Source organism: the organism of the source record quoted next, unplaced genomic scaffold (genome assembly GCF_019419815.1).
Source record: "Pyrus x bretschneideri cultivar Hongxiangsu unplaced genomic scaffold, Pyrus_bretschneideri_v1 Contig72, whole genome shotgun sequence".
NCBI classification, from domain to species: domain Eukaryota; kingdom Viridiplantae; phylum Streptophyta; class Magnoliopsida; order Rosales; family Rosaceae; genus Pyrus; species Pyrus x bretschneideri.
Window position 1 is genome coordinate 956990 of NW_025999812.1, and position 17964 is coordinate 974953.

Here is a 17964-nt window from a genome sequence, read left to right on the forward strand (position 1 = left end):
CTTAAGCTGTTTGATCTCCTGCTTAAGACTCTCCACCTCCGCCTTCAAGGATTCAACCTGACGGGAGCGAGCAAGAAGGCGTTGGCCCATGTTGGACACAGAGCCAACGCACTGAACACTCAGAGCCAGGGATTCTTGAACGGCCAACTCATCGGACCGTCCTGAAAGCAGCTGACTGTCTTTGGGAGTGAGGAGGTTCCGAGCCACTATCGTAGCCGTTGTTGGATCCGTCATCACAGAGTCCTCATCTGTAAGAGGGCCATGGGAAGATAAGAAAGACGGGCACCATACCTTACCCTGACGAGGCGCGACCGGGTCACTGCTTAGACTCAAATCTAAGCAAATGTTCGATGGGTTGGATGAGCTAGCCATTGTTCAAGAAGTTAAAAGAAAAGGGTTGGATGGAGGAAAATCTCGACGGGCCGAAGATGAGTTTTGGGAAGTCTTCAAAGTGTGCAGATAGAGATGATCGATCACCTCTATTAAAGGAGATGCGTTCACCGATTCAGAAATGAAGAGACACCACTCTTCAAAACCGGATTTCCCGGCGTAAAGATCGCCAGCTCTTCAGACGCAATCCAGGCTTTTCAGAAAGCGTGTGCAAATTTGTCAAAAGCTCCCAGCTTTTCAGAAGACGCGTGGAAGGCGAGAAATCAGCTGCACACTTTAGCCGACAAACGTGGGTGACAAAGCCGAAAGCTCCCGGCTTTCCAGAAAGCGAGTGCAACTTTGTCAAAAGCTCACGGCTTTTCAGAAGACGCGTGGAAGACATTGCCGCATCAGCACTGCCATTTGCCATTACAATTCCTATATACATCAACATTCATGGCAAGGCATACACCCAGAAACGCATAACTTTCCTTCTCGGCCGAAAATGTAAGCTGCAACCAACCCTCTCAAACATGCTCAGATTTTTCCTTCTCTTGAGAACACACTTTCAAACATGGATGTATCCCCCAAAGAAGATACCAAATGCCTGCAGTACGAATGAGGAAGAGGAAACGGTGGATCGAAACATGTGGATTCATTCGCTGCCTCTTCGAAAGCAAAGGTATCTCATATCATCAAGGGCGAAAGCAAAGGTATCTCATATCATGCTCTTTCCCTGTCTTTTCCTTTGTCCTTAATATTACTTGCATGGCAAAGTGAAAGAAGCAATCAGCCGGCACTTGGAGTCTATCTGGACTCTATTCCCTGGTTGCTTACCTAGCTTTGCTGAGCTATCCTCTAACCCTCTTCAATACGAATTGGAGAGATTGAACAAAGAAACAGATAAGAGGAGGAAGCTCAGACCTTCGGGGGAGACCAAAGGAAGCCTGCTGCCCAGTTCAAGAGTAGCACAAAGGAAAATCAACGATGGGAGCAGCGCAGTTCAAGAGTAAGCCTGTGGAATCACAAAGATCCAAGCCTCACTGCAATCACCAAGGAGAAGATGGAACGAACACTCCATAACCAGATTTGCATCTCTAAACTCTTCTCTTTGTTAGATACATTCTGCCATGTTTAGTATGTTTAATTGCTGTTTATATGTTTGTTTGTGTTTAGTGTGGTTTTTAACATTGAGGACAATGTTTGATTTAAGTGTGGGGGAGTTACTAAAGTGTTTTGATGCAAATTCGTAGGGTTTTATCCACCATAACTTCAAATGTTGTTTCTTGCTGTTTTTAAGTGTGTTTAGTGTGTTTTGACTTAAAAATTCGAAAATCACATAAAAATTTGAAAAACATGTTTTGAGAAGCCTAAAAAGAGTGTTTTGAGTCGTTTTTGTGTCGTAGGTCACCTTCCAACACAATGATAAGGATTTGGTTTCTAATTGCATGACTGTTAAAAAGAGTTAGAAACATGGAGAAAAGTTTGATTTACTCTTGGTATATGCTTGGTTATTGTTGATGTATATTTCCTTCCTAATGCTTGAATATATTTAGTATAATGGCACAAGCAAGGGTGTCGAATCCACAGGGACTAATTGGACCTATGTAATTACTTGTTTTGCAAGAACTCTATGAAATGAATCAAACTTAGTCTAAATAGGCAGATTTGGAAATGAATCAAACTAGTCTAAATAGGCAGATTTGTTGTTGTAACTTGAAAGTATAAGAAAATGAAGTAAACACAAATAAATGAATCAACAACTAATACAATGAGATAGTTCCAATGGAAATGAAGCTAGGGATTCGATTTCACCATTGCTCAACTAAGTCCATGTTTGTTAAGTTAGTTTGTACTCATTCATCTACCTATTTCTTGAGTTTGTTTCACTTGGACATGATCAACCATATGATGTGTGGATTTGATCAAATGTCTCTAATCATGAACCTAATTGTGATGTGCAACTTTGGTTCATAATCAAGAGTATGTAATGCACAAGAAACTTTCATAAAACTAAAGGGATTAACTCGGCAGGATGTGTGCTAAACATTCCCTTCATTCATTCACATATCTACCAAGATTATACATGATGTGTGTTCTAATCTTGGCTACACAACTTTGTGATTAATTCAAATGATGATCAAACATTAAAATCAACACACTAAGTCACCATTAAATCAGAGAATGAAACAAGAAATAGATGGACAAACTGAGCATTCTAACTTAATTACATGGCAAACTTTGCAAGGTTACATCGAATCCCTAGAGGAAGCTTAGTTACACTTCATGTTTACAAAGGTTTAACATAAAAATAAATAACATGAGTGAACATAAGATTAAGAAGGAGAAACCCTTGAAGCAAAACTGATGTTGAAGTCCTTGAAGAGTGCCTTGGTGTTGCTTCTCCAAATGTGGTGCGGATGAAGGTAGAATGGTTATCTTTGAATGGTTTCTGCCCTTGGGACAGAAATGGACAGAGAATGGAGTGAAATGGGAGAGGTTAAGTGTGTGTAATGGACTGAATGAAGAAGAAAATATGCGGAACCCCTTGAAGAGTGAAGTGAGACTTGTTTTATAGAAATGAATGTGGCTCCAACATTCAGATTGGATCTTGAATATGTTTAACTCAGATGGCAGTGCATAAGTGATGGAATGATGGGTTTCTGAGGTAGTGGACGCATGGCATGGACAAAATCTGCAAATATGTGTTAATGTATTCAAAGAAGCATGTGCCCTTGCTGCAACAAGTGAGTGGAACCTGCAAAAGGTGAATTGGACCACCAGAAATTGTTTTGAACAAATCTGGAAAGGGAAAAGGAGCACACGGCATGGACAAAGGGGGTTGGAATCACATGGAATGATGGGATGAAAAGGATTTCTGAAATGATGGCTGCAAGGAGTGGACATGATCTGCAGGTATGTGGTTTGTTTAATCAAAATGCATGTGGATTTCTGCAAAGATGGAGTATAGAAAGGTAATGGAATGCATGGAATGAATGTTAGCATGCATGTGACTGCATGTTTGGTGTTTAGAAGTGCATAATCTGACTTGCAATCACATGGGAGTGCACGGCCAACTTGTGATCATGGTGAAAATGTGGCTGAGTGGATTAAGTAATGGAAGTGGATGGTTTTGGGGCACAAGGGAGATGGACAAGTAGTGGAATGCACGGCACAAGGTGTAAAGAAACTGATTTGGTGCTAGAAGTGCATAAAATGATGGGATGGCATGAGAATGCACGGCCAAGGTTGAGAACTTGCATGTGAATGCATGTTTTGATGTTGGAACCACATAGCTAACTTCCATGTTTTTGCTTTGTTTAGAATCACCCAATATGGCCGAATTGCATCTCTTAACACTTCACATCTTTTCTGGAATGTTTTTACTTCATTTGCCTTCCCATTGATCCAATTTCACACTTGGCTGCACACTAACACCAAATAACGTAAAATGCAACTAGTTTAATCCAAAACAATCACAAAGACACCAAATAAGGAAGATATAAATGCATGCAAAATGTGACTTATCAAATACCCCCAAACCTGGTTTTTGCTAGTCCTCGAGCAAACTTAAAACTAAAACACACAAAACACAAACATCTAACTAAACCACTTTCGCTGGCTAAACGATTGCACTGAGCATGTGCAACAAGCCTTTGAACCCCTAGGTGTCCCTAGTTGGAGGAGTTGTGTCTCCTGAGGGTTTACAGTGATGACACCCACAAACATCTACAAACACTGCAAACAATTTGGTTAATACATGCTTTAAACAAACTAATAAGAATCAATGAAGGTTTTGTCATACATTCAACTCAAAAGTTTGCCACTTCAAAGAATCGTATCAATTGTAACGTATAAAGATATTTCTCCATATCTTACAACTTCAAAGTCACCATACCCAAATGCTTAAGATAGAATTCGCCTCAACTCTACTCCTCACAGCTTCCACTCAAGTTTTCACTCAGATCTTAAGGTTTAGTCTCTCAACAACATATATGAGTGAAATTATGTAAAGGAAATCAAAATTCTCACATATGAAATCTGAAATGGAAGCACAGTTTCTGAGTAGATCTCATGAAATGAATCAAATGCTAAGAATATAGATAACACACACACTTACCATCACCCATGAATACATCCTCAATGATCAGCTAGGTCTTTCTCAAGGTTGTAATGCAAGGCTTAGGGTATAGGTTATGAAAGACTTGATATGAAATGCTAGAGTTTGGGGCATACCAAGGTGTCTTTGAGGCTCTTCACTGGCATTTGTCTTCTTTTGTTTTTGGCGTCCAGGCCCTATGCTTTATAATTAGGCGATTTGGAATTTGTCTCCACTTTGATCCTCTCTTTTTTTTTTTTTTTTTTTTTTTTTTTTTTTTTTTTTTTTAGAAACATTTTCAACATAGGTGCCCTCGGTACACGCCACAATCTTGCTTTATAACTCAATCTGCCCTTAGTCTTCATCACATTGGTATTCCCCAAACTATAAGGTATGGCTTGTAATGGGCTAGAATGGGTAGATTATGGTGTGGGTGATGAAAGAATTAGGCTAAAGTGTTTGGCTGCAACAAGGGTGAATGGAGCACACAAATGGGTAGGATTTAAGCCTTTTAGTAGTTAAACATGCATAGCCTAACATCATCTCATTGAGTTCATTCATGAATGACACTAAACACATGGTATCTGCAAAGGAGAATGATTCTTAGTATCCAAACAAAATAGAAGTAATGAGATCATTTAGAGTGAAATTGAAAGAAAAAGATAGGAGTAGAAACACTTTAAACCCTCTCAAAGAAGCAATTAGGCTCAAAATAACTCACTAGGGTAGTCTCCACTATTCTTCTTCCAGAATTTAAGTATGGTACCTCTATCATCATAATTCCAAGAGTTAAAGCTTTATACATGACAACAAGATGCAACACTTTTTCATAGCAACCCAATCGTTTATTTTCAAACATAACCCTCATATACATTCATATTAGTAAGCAAAACACACTTAACTAAAACAAACACATAAAACAACACAAAACACAAACTTTCAACACTCTTAACCAAACTAATACATAAAACAAATACAAGACAAACTTTCAACCAAACTAACACATAAAACAAATACAAGACAAACTTTCCATCCCACACCCCCAAACCTAAACTAAGCATTGTCCTCGATGCTTAAAATTGTCTGCAAAGTAAATAGGCAAAGAATATGGAATGGAAATAACATAAACACAAAATAAGGAAAGAACACAAACCACACTAGGTTGCCTCCTAGCAAGCGCTTTATTTAATGTCTAGGCAAGACATGGTAGCTTGTTCATGGTGTTGTAAACTCAAGAAAATCTACAACTTGATACACTGGCTCTTCCTCCACTTTCTCCAAGTATGGTTTCAATCGCTGCCCATTGACTTTAAAAGAAGTGCCATTCTTCATGTTCTCTATCTCCACAGCTCCGTGGGGAAATGTTTGTAACACTTTGAATGGTCCCACCCACCTAGACTTCAGTTTTCCTGGAAAAAGTCTCAAACGTGAGTCATACAAAAGTACTTTCATACCTTGGTGAAACTCCTTCCTTAGGATGGCCTTGTCATGATAGAGCTTAGTCCGTTCCTTGTAGATTTTGGCATTCTCATATGCCTCATTTCTAAGCTCTTCCAACTCATTAAGTTGGAGCTTCCTTGCTATTCCAGCATCCTTGTAATCAAAGTTGAACTTCTTGATGGCCCAGTATGCACGGTGTTCAAGCTCCATTGGCAAATGACAAGCTTTCCCAAACACAAGGCGATAAGGACTCATGCCAATGGGGGTCTTGTATGCTGTTCTATATGCCCATAGTGCATCATTTAACCTCAATGACCAATCCTTCCTTGTAGGACTCACAGTCTTCATCAGAATGTTCTTGATCTCCCTGTTGCTAATCTCCACTTGTCCTGAGGTTTGAGGATGGTAGGGGGTTGCCACTTTGTGGTTGATGTTGTACTTCTTCATCAAGGATTCAAAGGGTTTGTTGCAGAAATGGCTGCCACCATCACTAATAATAGCTCTTGGGGTTCTAAACCTACAAAAAATCACATCTTTAAGAAAATTCAAAACAACCTTATGATCATTAGTTCTTGTAGCCATGGCTTCAACCCATTTGGATACGTAATCCACTGCCACTAATATGTATAAGTAGCCAAAAGAGGATGGAAATGGTCCCATAAAATCTATTCCCCAAACATCAAAGAGCTCCACCACCAAAATGTTGTTCAATGGCATTTCATTTCTTCGACTAATGTTCCCCATTTTCTGGCACCTATCACACTTAGAACAAAAGTCAAAAGCATCTTTGAATAAAGTGGGCCAAAAGAAACCAGATTGTAAAACCTTTAGAGATGTCTTTTTGGCACCAAAATGTCCTCCACATGCCAATGTATGGCTGAATGTTAGAATGCTTTGTTGCTCACTCTCTGGGACACATCTCCTAATGATTTGATCAGGGCAATATTTGAACAAATATGGTTCGTCCCAAACGTAGTGCTTTACCATGGCAAAGAACTTCTTTCTTTCCTGAAAAGAAAGGTCATTTCTCATTACACCACAAGCCAGATAATTAACAAAATCAGCATACCATGGTTCTTGTTCTTGAACAACAAGGAGTTGTTCATCTGGAAATGATTCATTTAGGGGCAAGGGTTGCCCCACTCCATGGTTTTCATTAAGCCTGGACAAATGGTCAGCCACAACATTATCACTGCCCTTCTTATCTCGAATTTCCAAGTCAAACTCTTGTAGTAATAGTATCCATCTAATCAAGCGTGGTTTAGCATCTTTCTTTGTCATCAAGTACCTAAGGGCTGCATGATCAGAAAACACAATAACTTTAGATCCCACAAGATATGACCTAAACTTTTCTAAGGCAAAAACAACAGCAAGCAACTCCTTTTCAGTTGTGGAATAGTTAAGTTGAGCATCATGCAGAGTCCGGCTTGCATAGTAGATCACATGTGGAAGTTTGTTCACCCTTTGCCCTAAAACTGCACCAACAGCATAGTCAGAGGCATCACACATTAATTCAAAAGGTAACGACCAATCTGGTGCCATAATAATAGGGGCCGAGGTTAGTTCATTTTTCAAAGTATTGAATGCATCCATACAAGCCTTATCAAACTGAAATACAACATCTTTAGCTAACAGATTGCATAATGGACGAGTGATCATTGAAAAGTTCTTAATGAAACGACGATAAAAACCCGCATGACCCAAAAAACTTCTTACTCCCTTCACAGTGGTGGGGGCTACCATATTGGTGATGACGTCAATTTTGGCTTTGTCTACCTCCATTCCTTTGCTAGAGATTACATGTCCTAACACAATTCCTTGTTTCACCATAAATTGGCACTTTTCCCAATTGAGAACCAAATTTGTTTCCTGACATCTTTGAAGTACTAACGATAGATGGTTAAGACATTCATCAAAAGAGGAACCAAACACTGAGAAGTCATCCATAAATACCTCAATGAACCTTTCTACCATGTCAGAAAAGATGGCCAACATGCATCTTTGGAATGTTGCTGGAGCATTGCAAAGTCCAAAAGGCATTCTCCTATATGCAAATGTGCCAAAGGGGCAAGTAAAGGTTGTTTTCTCTTGATCCTCCGGAGCGATTGCAATTTGATTGTAACCTGAGTAACCATCAAGAAAACAATAGTGTGAGTAACCTGCCAATCTCTCAAGCATTTGATCTATGAAAGGCATAGGAAAGTAATCTTTTCTAGTGTTAGCATTCAACTTCCTGTAATCGGTGCAAACACGCCAACTAGCTGTGGGCTTTGTGGGCACAAGCTCATTGTTTTCATTCTTCATCACTGTGATTCCCACCTTCTTAGGCACCACTTGAATGGCACTCACCCATTTGCTATCAGAAATGGGATATATGATCCCCACATCTAACAATTTCAACACTTCATTCCTAACAACCTCCTTCATGTGTGGATTGAGTCTTCTTTGTGGCTCACGGGTTGACTTTGCCCCTTCCTCCAAAAGAATCCTATGCATGCACATGGTAGGGCTTATTCCCTTAATATCTGCAATAGACCAACCAAAAACTGATTTGAACTCTTTTAACACCCTAATTAGTTTATCTTCTTCATTTGGGGTGAGATCAGAAGCTATGATAATTGGAAGAGTTTCAAATTCAGCTAGATATGCATATTTTAGATGTGGTGGAAGTGGTTTAAGTTCAAGTTTTGGTGCCTTAACAGTGGAAGGAGTTAGATGTGACATTGATGATTCTAAAGGCTCTAAAAGAGGTGAAACATTCAAAGGATACAATGCTAATGCATCCAAGGCAGCTACTTCTTCCATGAGTGCATCTTCTTCATCAAACTCATCTTGAGATTGACTCAAAACAGTTTGTAATGGTTCATTCGATTGTGCCTGCAAGAACTTAGAGAATACAAGTGAATCAAGCACATCAATGGCATAACAATCAAGGGATGAAGAAGGATGAGAAAGAGATTCAAACACTTTAAATTGAACTGTCTCTCCTAACACTGTCATAGTGAGGAGTCCATTTTGCACATCAATGATGGTCTTGGCCGTGGCCATGAAGGGTCTCCCAAACAATATAGGCAACTCACGATCATGTATAGGAGCTTCTTCCATGTCCAACACTACAAAATCTGCAGGCAAGATTAGTTTATCAACTTGAACTAAAATATCTTCTACTATACCTCTTGGATATTTCACAGATCTGTCTGCAAGTTGTAATGAAATGGTGGTGGCTTTCAAATCTCCCAAACCTAGTTGAAGGTACACTGAATAAGGCATTAAGTTGATGCTAGCACCCAAATCAAGCATTGCCTTCTCTACTTTCTTGTCCCCTATGGTGATGTTGATAGAGAAACTTCCTGGATCCTTGAGTTTTGGTGGAAGTTTTCTTTGCAAAACTGCACTCACATTCTCAGACACCACTACCTTCTCATGTGGTCCATACTTCCTTTTGTAGCTGTTTAACTCCTTGAAGAATTTCCCATATGCTGGCATGTTCCTAATGACATCAAGCAAAGGTAAGTTAACATTCACTTTGCTTAGTATATCAAAAATCTCCTTAAATGACTTATCCTGCTTGCTCTTGGCAAGTCTTCCAGGGATGGTATTGGTGGAGTGTATGGTTTCTCGGCTTTGTGAAGATTTGGTGCTTCAAATGAGGAAGTAGCATGGCTTGGTTCCTCATTTGGTTTCTCATTGTCTCCTTGAGTAACACCTGCATTCACATGATCATATTCATTAGTAACTTCATTGCCAACTCTATTATCAATAACCTTACCACTTCTAAGTGTAGTGATTGCTTTGGCTTGCTCTTGGTTCCTTTGGAGTATCACGAGTTGGCTTGGAAACTTTCCAACTTCTCTTTGGTTCAAAGCATCTGCAATCTGCCCCAATTGTGTTTCCATTTTGGTTAGGGCTGCTGAATGTTGTTGGAGAGTGCTATTTGTGGAATGTTGGAATTGCAAGGTGTTTTGGGCTAACAATTTAACCGTGTCCTCAAGGGTAGTGGCAGGTTTTGGTTGGAAATTTTGGAATTGATTGTTGTTCTTCCATGAAAGGTTGGGATGATCTCTCCAACTTGAGTTATATGTATTGGAATACACATCATTCCTTGGCCTTTGATTGTAAGAATTCATGAGGTTCACTTGTTCTTGAACATACTCGGGGTAAGCCTCCCTAGATGGACATTGGTGAGTAGGATGGCTTGGTATGTTGCAAATGGCACACACTTCATTAGTTTTTGGCACCATATTGAGCACGGATTCAAGCTTCCTTTCTAGGTTAGCTACCTGCAACAAAAGCTCATGGTTAGAACTTGTTTCATAGACTCCAACTTTCTTACCCCTTAAATCTTTGTGTTGAGCATTAGACCCCAACATCTCATAAATGTTGTATGACTCTTGAGCATTCTTTTTCTTCAATGCTCCACCTGCTGCATTATCAACAGTTGATTGACAATTTTGGGTTAGTCCATCATAGAAAATTTGCATTTGTAAGTGAAAAGGTAACCCATGGTGTGGACATTGCAACAAGAGGCCCTTAAAACGCTCCCAACACTCATTGAAAGGTTCACCATCATCTTGTTTGAAGTTGAAGATTTGTCCCCTTAATGTGGCTGTCTTTTGAGTGGAAAAGAACTTCTCCAAGAACTTCTTAGCCACGGCATCCCATGTGGTGAGGGAACCTGGTGTTAGAGTCATCAACCAACTCTTGGCCTTATCTTTCAAGGTGTAAGGAAACACTCTCATCCTCAAATTTGCTTCACTTACTCCCTGCAAAGGTAAACCACTCACAACATTGTAAAACTCTTTAATATGAGCTAAAGGGTCTTCATTAGGTAAGCCATAAAATGAGGGAAACATATGGAAATGTGAAGATTTGAGATCATAGTTTCTAGCTTCTGTGGGCAGCAAGATGCATGAAGGTGAATTTGGTATGATTGGTTGAGCAAAGTCCTCCAAAGCTCGAAGTTCATCTTGGTTGCCCGCCATCTCTTCCTCTCTTTCCCAATTAACTTGCTCAGATCCTTTACTTGTTGAACTAGGTGAAATCCTTTCCTCTTCCTCACGGATAAAGGATGAACTTGATGGCACAAAGTTGTCCAAAGTGTGGCCCTTTAACCTTTCAATTCTTTGGCCTAACTCAACAAGTCTATTTGACATATACTACCTGAAACAAAGTAACACAAGTTTGAATGAAAATCAAGAATCTACCTAAACTGAAAAGAGCAAAGTTTAACTAGCACACAACAATGAAAAACACAAAGTTTAAATAGCAAACAAGCAATTACAAGGGACTGAAATCAGTCCCCGGCAACGGCGCCATTTTTGTTGATGTATATTTCCTTCCTAATGCTTGAATATATTTAGTATAATGGCACAAGCAAGGGTGTCGAATCCACAGGGACTAATTGGACCTATGTAATTACTTGTTTTGCAAGAACTCTATGAAATGAATCAAACTTAGTCTAAATAGGCAGATTTGGAAATGAATCAAACTAGTCTAAATAGGCAGATTTGGAAATGAATCAAACTAGTCTAAATAGGCAGATTTGTTGTTGTAACTTGAAAGTATAAGAAAATGAAGTAAACACAAATAAATGAATCAACAACTAATACAATGAGATAGTTCCAATGGAAATGAAGCTAGGGATTCGATTTCACCATTGCTCAACTAAGTCCATGTTTGTTAAGTTAGTTTGTACTCATTCATCTACCTATTTCTTGAGTTTGTTTCACTTGGACATGATCAACCATATGATGTGTGGATTTGATCAAATGTCTCTAATCATGAACCTAATTGTGATGTGCAACTTTGGTTCATAATCAAGAGTATGTAATGCACAAGAAACTTTCATAAAACTAAAGGGATTAACTCGGCAGGATGTGTGCTAAACATTCCCTTCATTCATTCACATATCTACCAAGATTATACATGATGTGTGTTCTAATCTTGGCTACACAACTTTGTGATTAATTCAAATGATGATCAAACATTAAAATCAACACACTAAGTCACCATTAAATCAAAGAATGAAACAAGAAATAGATGGACAAACTGAGCATTCTAACTTAATTACATGGCAAACTTTGCAAGGTTACATCGAATCCCTAGAGGAAGCTTAGTTACACTTCATGTTTACAAAGGTTTAACATAAAAATAAATAACATGAGTGAACATAAGATTAAGAAGGAGAAACCCTTGAAGCAAAACTGATGTTGAAGTCCTTGAAGAGTGCCTTGGTGTTGCTTCTCCAAATGTGGTGCGGATGAAGGTAGAATGGTTATCTTTGAATGGTTTCTGCCCTTGGGACAGAAATGGACAGAGAATAGAGTGAAATGGGAGAGGTTAAGTGTGTGTAATGGACTGAATGAAGAAGAAAATATGCGGAACCCCTTGAAGAGTGAAGTGAGACTTGTTTTATAGAAATGAATGTGGCTCCAACATTCAGATTGGATCTTAAATATGTTTAACTCAGATGGCAATGCATAAGTGATGGAATGATGGGTTTCTGAGGTAGTGGACGCATGGCATGGACAAAATCTGCAAATATGTGTTAATGTATTCAAAGAAGCATGTGCCCTTGCTGCAACAAGTGAGTGGAACCTGCAAAAGGTGAATTGGACCACCAGAAATTGTTTTGAACAAATCTGGAAAGGGAAAAGGAGCACACGGCATGGACAAAGGGGGTTGGAATCACATGGAATGATGGGATGAAAAGGATTTCTGAAATGATGGCTGCAAGGAGTGGACATGATCTGCAGGTATGTGGTTTGTTTAATCAAAATGCATGTGGATTTCTGCAAAGATGGAGTGTAGAAAGGTAATGGAATGCACGGAATGAATGTTAGCATGCATGTGACTGCATGTTTGGTGTTTAGAAGTGCATAATCTGACTTGCAATCACATGGGAGTGCACGGCCAACTTGTGATCATGGTGAAAATGTGGCTGAGTGGATTAAGTAATGGAAGTGGATGGTTTTGGCGCACAAGGGAGATGGACAAGTAGTGGAATGCACGGCACAAGGTGTAAAGAAACTGATTTGGTGCTAGAAGTGCATAAAATGATGGGATGGCATGAGAATGCACGGCCAAGGTTGAGAACTTGCATGTGAATGCATGTTTTGATGTTGGAACCACATAGCTAACTTCCATGTTTTTGCTTTGTTTAGAATCACCCAATATGGCCGAATTGCATCTCTTAACACTTCACATCTTTTCTGGAATGTTTTTACTTCATTTGCCTTCCCATTGATCCAATTTCACACTTGGCTGCACACTAACACCAAATAACGTAAAATGCAACTAGTTTAATCCAAAACAATCACAAAGACACCAAATAAGGAAGATATAAATGCATGCAAAATGTGACTTATCAGTTATGGTTATAATGTATGACTTCACATGCAATCATAAAAGAAAAAATTAGTTATGTAACATGCTTGAAGGAAGGAACTCAAACAAACGCTACAACCCTGAGAGACTTGAGCCTATAACGTTCTTTGGAGAGTATAATCTGTGATTTCTTGTTTTCCAAAGTTGTTGCATGATCTCATTATTCTTTGCTTGGTTACTACTTAGAAGGCGTTTCATCATATAGTTCCAAATGCTAGAACTCATGCCCATTTCATTCAAAGCATGTTATTGATTTGCATAACATATATCAAGATGAAGTTGTGTAGTTGCCACCATAGCCAAATAGCCTCACTTCCCATATTTCGTATATGTTGTAAGTTTTACCCCCGTTGAGCCATGTTAGCCCATGTTCTTTGTTAACCCACTTTATCTTCACCTAACCTAGAATATGACCGTCCTTACCCTTGTTCTTAAAAGATAGTGAGCATGACTTAAATGAATTCCTTTTGAGTTACATTATGCAAGAAAATGAGTGTGGGGGAAGGAATGCTTGTTCTTAAGTATGTTTTGAGTTTCAAAAGAAAAGAACAAAAAAAAAAAAAAAAAAAAAAAAAAAAAAAAAAGAAAAGAAAGAAAGAAAGAAAAAAGAGCTTGAAAAAAAAAATGAAAGAATGAGTGATTGAAGAAAGGGCTCAAAACACCAATTCTGGCCCAAAATTGTCTAAATTCTCCCTTTTGTTCCAAAGTTGAGTTTTCATTCAAAAGTGAATTCTAAGTTGATTCAATTGCCTTGCTCACTATTTCTTTGAGAACCTTTGTTTTCCATATCCCTTCTTTGTTATCCACACGCCCCAAGCCCCATTACAACCCGTGACTTCAATCTTGAGTGTTATGTGTTTCAATTTGTGGAGTTTGAACTTGGTATGAGCATATGGTGTCACTGGTTCTCGCGTCTAAGTAGTAGCATTCCATTCATGAGATCATATCTAAACATGCTTATTAACTCCAAAAATTGCGTTCTTTGTGATACATATATGTGAGTGTTCGTTTTCATGTTTACATCAATCTTCTCACATATGACTAGATTAGGGTGTGTAGTTAGAAAATCTGAGTGAAAATTGAGTGCATATCTTGTAAGGAATTGAGCAAATTCTCTAAGGCATGTTACTACATTCAAAACATGGTTTTAAATGATTAATTGCGAACTAGTATGTGGTGACTATGATTAAGAATGTACTTAAGGGTAAAGATGGCTAAAATCTGTGGGAATAATGATTTTTAACTTGTCATGTACATTGGAAATCCCTGAGACGATTGTTGGAAGGTTTAGGTCGTGTTTTTCTTGTTCAGTGTCGTTTTGTTTTTGGTTTCTTTTGTTTTGTTTTGCTCGAGGACTAGCAAAAGATAAGTGTGGGGGAGTTTGATAGGAGCATATTCATGCGACTTAAATGGCTTGTTCTCGTGCATTTACGTTATGTTTCTCTCGTTATTTTAGTCCTTTATTCTTCTTTTGTGTGTTTTCAGGTTCTAAGGGCTTAGGGAGCAAGAAAGTGCATTTTGAGGCTATTTGGAGCATTTTTGTGCATGGATTGGATAGCTTAATCATGGAGCAAAGAGGATGGACGAAATTGAAGCCTTGTATGCTCTTTGGGGACATCAAACAAAGGGCCTAGCCCAATCAAACAAATCCTTTGAGCCATGGAAAACCTCTAGCCCAATCAAACATATTATGCCATGCAAACCAACCTATTTTAGGCCCATTCTATGTACTTAAACCCTAGCCCTTTAAACTAGCCCTATTATCACTTATCATACCATTAACTTATCAAACCATTCACTTATCACTTATCACTACCATTCACTTATCACTCACCACATATCATTCATTTATCACTTAACATATCATTCATTCATCTCCTTATCATAACCATACACCTATCACTTATCACTTATCACAACAACAATCTTCCACATGCATTCCCACTTTCCTAGTTGACATCCACATGCAAACACTTCACACAAACAAACACCCCATGCCGTGCATCTCCACAATCTCATTCATCAACCCACATGCACTTTAATCATTCAAACATGTAGCCACATAATCATTCACCCTATCCATTCTTTGTCACAAAACAATGTCACATACACTCATCATCACACAACCTAGCTAACCCTACATGCATTATTTATTAACTCTTCATCATGCATCAACATTTTAAATCATCAAAAACCAACCAAAACCGTGCATACACACTTCATTCCATTCATTCATCATTCCATCTCATGCATCACCATTTATTCCACCCTAGAGCCTCATTATTCAATCCATCATTCCACCATCTTCCACCACCTTTCATCATTTAACCCACATACATTCACACACACTTCACATGCAAAACAACAACCATCAACACACCAACAACAACAATGCCGTGCATTACTACCATCACTTTCCAACATTTCTCATTTCATTATTCATTCACTTTGCATTCATTCAATTCAGCCACATGCACTTATTCTTTCATCATTGCACCACCAATTCAACACATGCATTCACACATCAACAACATCACCCTTTGCCGTGCATAACCTTGACATTTCCTACCTAATCCACAACTTTTCCTAGCTGTTTTGCATGTGCATTCCCCATTCAAACTTCCAGCTTCCCCACTGCATTATTGCAGCTGCATCCCCTCACCCTTTAATCATTAAACACATGCAACTCTTCATCATTCATCACACATCCCTTGGCATGCAAAACAGCACCCATTTCAGCACCAAAGAAGCAATGCCGTGGGTTCCTTATGCATTTCCAGCATCTTCATTTGCTTTCCAGCTTTTCACATGTGTCCTAGCTGTTTTCTCATCATTCCTCCACACAAACACATTAAACAAACAGCCATATACATCTCCACTCCTCCTATAAATACCCTTGCATTCATTCATTCAAAAATCATCTCATTTCATACACAACACACCACAAACACTTCCATCTTCTCCCTAGCCGTGAGTCTCTCCATTTTCTGCACCATTTTCTCCACCACTCCTCATCCATTTCCATAATCCCCCAATCCATTCAACACACCAACAACATCCCTTAGTCCTTGTGCCACAATAAAGAGGAAGATAAGAGGGCCTAAACGTTCATACAATTCACGTTTGAGTTGTTGGAATGTTTACGCGCTTCTTTGATTTCAATGTTTAAATTCAATTCTCTTGTTTTGTAATCTGAGGAATGAAAGAAAAGAGTGCCTAAACGTTCATACAATTCAAGTTTGAGTTGTTGGAATGTTTAGGTGTTTCTTTGATTTCAAAGTTATGAGGAACTAAACCCTTTTTGGCTAGGGGTGATTTCAATACCATGATTATTTATGTAATATGAATTGATGAATTCCGGTTATGAACTCTTGATTCGTGAATGCAATTGGCTTAACTATTTGATGATTAACTTATTTGTGTTTGTTGATTGAGGGTCGACACTTAATTAGCATGTATGAATATGTGGCTAAAGTTTAAGAAGGTTTCACATAATCGTTACTAACTTATACTTGAAAGTAGTGAAGGTCGCTTGTCACGATCGCGTTAAGTTTAATTCTTAGCATGAGTAACATGATGTCATAGTTGCAAATGCTTTGTCAATGCTTATGGTTTTCATTATTCTTAATGATCTTCGATTGTATCTCTATTATGATGACATGTAGGGAACTTTTGAGAATGTTTTGGGTTGTCGAATGATGCCATCCAATCCAATAATATAAGGAAAATCTGAGGGTTAACTAGTGATGTCACGGTTAATTTGGGGCATTGTCGTTCATAATTCAATGAAGGAATAACCGGAAATTGATTCATATGCATAAATATCATGTGTGGAGAAAGAACCTCTAGCTAATTCACCAACCATCTTATTTCATCAATTTCATATTTACATTCTGTCTAGTTATTAACTTGTTTCGTTATTTCAATTTTCGTCAAACCTCAATCCCCCTTTTTCTTTAATGTTCAATATAGTTAGAAATCAATTTAGTTTGTGTTTTTAAAGCATTTTGATTCTTTTGGTTTGTCTTAGTGTTTTAACGTTTAGTTTCACATTCTTTGAGTCTAGTTTAGTGTTTTATATTGTTTTTACGTTTTTAAGTCAATTTAGAAGGTTTTAGCAAGCCCTCCTAATCCCCGGTCTAGAACGATCCCTCACTTATCCATTCTACTACAATTGTCAAACGAGGGTTTAATTTGAGTGTCAAGTAATTCTCGCATCATGAACCATAACTCTTTAACAACATTAAAGAGAAGAAAGGATTTAGAGAATCATTACCCTTGTAGCTCATCCTTGATTACACAAGGGATTCACCCAAGTGGAGGGCCTTCAAGTCACCTCCTTTGCTTCCTTGAGGATTTGAGGATATGTTCTCCAAAACACCAAAAGCTTGATGTCTCCAAGTCTCTACACCAAAGATTAATTGTGAAGATAAAAGTGGATGACTTAGGGGAGAGGAAATTGCTAGATATCCCTCCCTAAGTGGCCGGCCTCCCTTGTGGAAATAGAGAGAATAATTTTTTTTTTTTTTCTAATTTCATCAAGAAAAACCCTTAACAAAATAAAGTTATAATTTTGAATTTATACTTCATTTCTTGTGAGTGGCAAACTTGTAATTAACACAAGTTTGGTATCCCTCACTATTAATGGCCGGCCTCTCTAAGTGTTTGGG

The 17964-nt window shown here is 38.5% G+C and overlaps 1 pseudogene; it reads left to right on the forward strand.

Moving 5' to 3' along the window:
* Positions 1 to 10405: 10405 nt before the first annotated feature.
* LOC125472740 lies at positions 10406 to 10516 on the forward strand (annotated as a pseudogene).
* The last annotated feature ends 7448 nt before the right edge of the window (positions 10517 to 17964 follow it).